The following is a 6020-nucleotide window of genomic DNA, read 5'->3' on the forward strand; positions in this document are numbered from 1 at the left end:
GTAAAATTAGGGGAGAAGCCCCTCAACATCAGTCTTGGTGATGATTTTTTTTTTTTAATTTGAACCAAATGTACAAACAACAAAATAAAAAAAATAAATAACTGGGACTACATCAAACCAAAAGCTTCTGCATAGCAACGGAACAAAATGAAAAAGGCAACCAACGGAATGGAAGAAAATATTTGCAAACCGTATATCTCATATGGGGTTAATACCCCCAAAATATAAGGAAATTCATACAATTCAATAGCAAAATAACAATAACCCAGCTTAAAAATAGGCAAAGGGCTTAGACAGACATTTTTTTCTAAGAAAGATAACTAAATGGCCAACAAGTATATGAAAAAGCGCTCAACATCACTAGTTACCTGGGAAATGTGAATCAAAGCCACAATGAGTATCACACCTGTTAGAATGGCTTTCATCAAGAAGACAAGAGTTAAGTGTTGGCGAGGACATGAAGAAAGGGGAACGAAACCTCGTGCACCGTTAGTGGGAATGTAAACTGGTGCAGCCACATGGAAAACAGTATGGAAATGCCTCAAAAAATTAAAAATAGTACTACATGATCAAGCAGTCCCACTTCTAGGTATTAAGCCCAAAGGAAATGAAATCACTATCTTAAAAAGGTATCTGCACCCTCATGTTCATTGCCGCATTATTCACAAGAACCAAGACATGGGAATAACCTAAGTGTCTGTCAGTGGATGAATGGATAAATGTGATACACACCTTTATAAAAGGAAATTCTGCCATTTCCAACAACATGGATGAACTTGGAACATTAGACTAAGAGAAATAAGCCAGACACAGAAAGACAAATACTGCATGATCTCACTTATATGTGGAATCTGACAAAATCAAAACTCATAGAAACACAGAATAGAATGGTGGTTACCAGGGGCTGGGGGACAGGGGAAAAGGGGAGGTGTTGGTCAAAGGGTACAAACTTTCAGTTATAAGATGAATAAGTTCCAGAGATCTAACATATCTCATGGTGACTGTAGTTAATATTCACCTGAAATTTGCAGGGGGTAGGTCTTAAGGATTCTCACCACTCACACAAGAAAAGGGAACTATGTGAGGTGATGGGAGATGTTAACTAGCTGGACAGTGGTTAACTATTTCACAAGGGCTATAGACATCAAATGTCACGCTGTGCATCTTATACATTTAATATACATACACAGTTTTTACTTCAATAAATCCTGAATCTTCCACTTACCATGCAACACTGGGCACACCTGTAAGACTGCAAGGAGACGCGAGTTAATACACTCTAGAGCTCAGGAAGTGTGACTGTCATCATGCACATGTGCTTGGAGCGGCCAGGGCCCAGAGCTCCAGCCTCCTCTTTAAGTCCGTTTGTAGAAATGACACAAGCCCAGTGAGAAGCAGAGATGGAAGGAGCTGTCCTGGTGTGGAGATCCTCGTGCTAATCATAAAGGCTTTCCTGAGGAGCTAACAAATGCCACTATTTCTCAAGCTTATTCAAGTTGGGTGTCTATACTTGCTACTAGGGTCCTAATTAATACAGGGAATTGCAAAGGAAGCTTTTATAAACCGCCGCAGTGCTCTCTGGGAATGGGGTATGGATAAAATTGGTCAATAAGGAATTCCATAGCAGTCCAGTGGTTAGGATTCCACACTTTCACTGCCGAGGGTGCAAGTTCAATCCTTGGTCAGGAAACTAAGATCCCACAAGCCAAGCACTGTGGCCAAAAAAAAAAAGAGGTCTAGAAAAGAATCAGTCTCTGCTGACAACCAAAGTTGTCTTCTTCAAATGGTAAGTAGGCGGAGCAATTGCATGTGTGACATGAACACCGTCCAGAGGTCACTGAGTCAGTATGTTCAGCCTCTCTGGGGACTAGTCTGGTGTATTACTCTGGCTCAACTGAGACAGGCGCTGGTTTTATAACTTCAAAGATGCCCACTCAACCAAGGAACAAACTGAAAGGCCAGCTCAGTCTACTTTCTTATGTGATAAAAGGCAGGGGGACCTGGATTTGAGGACTTCGGTGAACTTCCAGGGGGATGCAGTTGTTCTGGCTCTCTCTCTGAATGTGCAGAGCACACGCGGGCACACGACACACGGAGACGCGTGCTGAGTGCCAGGCACCACTCCATTTCTCAGATCCAGCTCCAGCTTCACCACAGCCTCTCGTCCCCGTTTTCTCCCCTTCACTCCCCACCTCTAGCTTCTTTGTCAGTATTATGTCAAAGTACTTGACTCCCTTATCAATATTAGTGGAAATTAAACAAGGATTTAGCACCCCCAAAATTATATTATACAAATTATTATGTAATTTAAATACATAGTATAATTAGTATTTAAACAATCTATATATATAAACATTTTATATACATATAAACATTATATATATATATATTTGTGTGTGTGTGTGTGTGTGTGTGTATATATATATATATATATATATATATATATATATATATATATAATGTTCCAGAAAACCTTAATCTAAAAAGGGAGAAAATCTATTTGATTCACTCAAAGACATAAATGTGGAGTAAAAACTTAAAAACTCACAACTTACACGCTTAGGGAATGAGATTTCTGTTTAGTTGACCTGTCTAGTCGATGGGTTATTTTCTGAATAAAATTCCTAAAATACATTTTTTTTAATGGCCTGGCCTATCTTGAACATAAAGTCTGATAACTGATGGTCTGTACTGGGAGCTCCCAAATAATTACATTCCACTACAGTCGGCAGGTTTTTTTAAGCACATGTCTCACTTTTAGAATGCTACATACAGTACATCATCTGTGACCTTATCACAGCTGGTGTTCTCTAATAAGGATTTCCTATTCACATTTTCCACTTCACCACTGAGCGTCACCGTCTGCGTCACATTCATGACCCAAGACCAGCAACATCCCCAAAACCAGGGAACTTGCTAGAAATGCTGACTGATACGTGTTCCTGGCCCAGACCTGCCGGCCAGCAACGTGTCAGGCCCAGCAATCTGCTTTAACAAGGCTTCCATCGGAATCAGATGATTCTGATACATCTAAGGCTGGGAAAACACTACTACAGAATCCTCACCTGTTGACACTAAAGCAGGGGTTCTTAACCTGGGATCTGTAATCCCCCTTAAGTCAAAGGCAAGTGTGCATTTTCCTGGGGAGAAGCTGTAGAGCTGTCAACTTTCTCAAAGGGATGGTAACCAAGAAACTTGATTCTACGTTGAATCATCAAATTCAGCAGAATTCACTTCTGCAAACATACACCAAGCCCTTTAATATCACTTAAGCAGCTGAGGCACAAGCAATAATAAAACTGCATTTTTTACGTTACAAGAAAGGAAATTTTGTGTATCTGCATGATATACCAATTTTCTGAAAAATCTCTTCTGCGTTGACATTCACACACACTCTGGTCCATAGGCTGAGTCAACAAGGTCAGAAAGGCAGGCAACATGAGAAACCACCAAGTTTACTGAGGAAGAGGACTCAAATGTTTACCGACTGCCCACCACACACACTGTGCCAGGTTTTACACACTTTACAAAAGTGAGGTGTGAACCTAAGTTCTATTTATCTAACAGAACAGCACTGATACTGCCAAGTAAGCCCCCATTTTAAGTGCTCTTGAAGTACAAACTGTGGAGACGACGGCGGAGAACCTGAGCTCCCCTTCTCTCACGAGCACAACAAAATGACAACCAACTGCTGAACAACCGTCGATTAAAACGACTGGCAGCTACCAGAAGACATTCTACACCCAAAGACATAAAGAAGAAAGCACGAGAAGGTCGGAGGGGCGCCCTCTCGCCACCATCAAGCCCCACACCACCTGAGCGCGCGACCCCCAGCTAGAGGACACTTACATCGCAGAGCCTCGCCCCGGCGTGAGCGCGGAGCCCCACGCCAGGCTCCGCAGCCAAAGGGTCTGGCATCGGGAGGAGCCCCCGGCATTTGGCGGTGAAGACCGGTGCGGCTCGGTCGCAGGAGCCCCACAGGACAGGGGGAAGGAAGAGGAGACTCCGCTCCGGGAGGGCGCACGCAACCTCCCTCGCGTGACAACGGCATGACTGCAGAGCAGCCTGAGCCCGACCTACCTGCGGGTCTTGGAGGGTCTCCTGGGGAGGCGGCGGGCGTCTGCGGCTCTCTCTGGGGTCATAAATGCTGCTGGCAGACATTTTGGGTCCTTGGTCCCGGAGACCTGGTCCCACCCAATAGCCTGCAGACTCCAGCGCCGGGGCGCCTCAGGCCAAACCACCCACAGGGCGGGCACCCAGCCCCACCCATGAGCTGACAAGCCAACTGAACTGGAGCCCAGGGCCACCTCCACACACGCCCCTAGGCCTAAGCCCAGGCCCGGCCCGCCCAGCAGCGGGCGGGCACCAGCCCCTCCCCTTCCGGGCGCCGGCAGGAAGCGCGCACAAACCTCTAGACCAACCTCGGCCACCAGGGGGCAGACCGCAGCGGCCGGGAACTACTGATTGCGAACACAGCTCAGAACCTACCCTGGTCCCGTACTGGGACACACAGGACATCTCCCACAGAGAGCCACTTCTCCCAGGTCGAGAAAGGTAACTAAGCTACTACGTATGGGTTGACAGAGGCTGATGCGGAGACAGCACACGCAGACCCGGAAGCCAGAGGCACGAGGGACCATGAGGGTGCCAGCGACTCCGAGAATCAGCAGAAAGGAAGGCAAGGCCTGGAGTTTTCACAGCTGTGGAACTGGTGAATTTAGATACAGATATGGTGAATTTAGATATAAATTTAGTAGTAAAGTGGAGATAGCCAATCTACTGGTAGGAGCTCAAGTAACGACTGTAAAGATGATCCAAGAACTCAGGAAAAGAATGGATGCACAGTGCGAGAAGTTCCAAGAAGTTTTTAGCAGAGTTAGTAAACATAAAGACCAACCAAATAAGAGTTGAAGAATTTAAGCACAAATTGTAGAACCAAAACAATAGATCTCTGCCCAAGGAAGCATGCCAATGTGCAATAACATTTCCATTTCCAAAGACCTAAGTGTGCTGCAACATTAGCACATGGGAACAACCAAGCTATTATCACTCTACTTAAATCTTGGGTTGAGCACCATTCGGCCAGCATCCCCACCGCCTGGTTCCATCACCGTGTGAAACTTTAGATAGTAAACAGTGTTCAGCAATTACGTGTCTAGACGGAAAAAACTTTTTTGGTATTGGTTGTTGTTTTTAACACGACATAGCTAGCTTTCAAAAGTGGTACCTAATTTTAAAGCACCAAAGCCGTCACTCAAATAAGATGTACCTGGCATAATCAGCTCTAAAGTAAGGATATCACTACCTTCAATAAGCATTAACGCTGATTATTTATCAGAAAGCCAAGTGATACCCAGCTTGGGCTGCACTACAGTTCACAAGGGCACATAGTCTTCATTCCCTCCTAAAATAAACCTAAGTTGACCCCTCACACTCCTCCAGCCAGTCCTTAAGTTCTCCTGGGTCCATTCCTCTCTTGCCAAGCTGTCTGCCCCTTGCTCTTTCCCCACCTACAGTCCCTCTGACTGCCCCAAGTCCATCCTGTCTGGGAAGATGCAGGACAGAAGAGTGTTTCCTAGCTGCACGGTCAATCACTGACCAATCACCATTATACTATTTTGGATTTGGGATCCTACTAGGAAAATGAACCTACCAACACATGTTTGAACTGGTCAACCCACTCCACCTCACCCCCCATAAAGCATGCAGGCTTGTCACTGAAAAAAGCACAGTTTATGGTTCAGGATCACACACCTGGAAGGTTCCTGAGGAAGAGTCCTTTAATGTGCAAGGGACCTAGTCTGATGTTCTTATTTTATAGATTAGAATACTGGAGTTGAGATGTCATGTGGACTTGCCCAAGGCTGGCAGCTATCCAAGAGGCAGAAACTAGAACCACACTCCAAACTCTTCCCACTACATCTCAACCACCACAAAACCCTGCAGTTAAAGTTTTTAAGAAAAACAAAATACAATGTCCAATACACAGAAAAGGTCTCTCTACATTCAGACAGAATAAA

This window comes from Balaenoptera acutorostrata, chromosome 16 (genome assembly GCF_949987535.1).
Source record: "Balaenoptera acutorostrata chromosome 16, mBalAcu1.1, whole genome shotgun sequence".
Classification (NCBI taxonomy): domain Eukaryota; kingdom Metazoa; phylum Chordata; class Mammalia; order Artiodactyla; family Balaenopteridae; genus Balaenoptera; species Balaenoptera acutorostrata.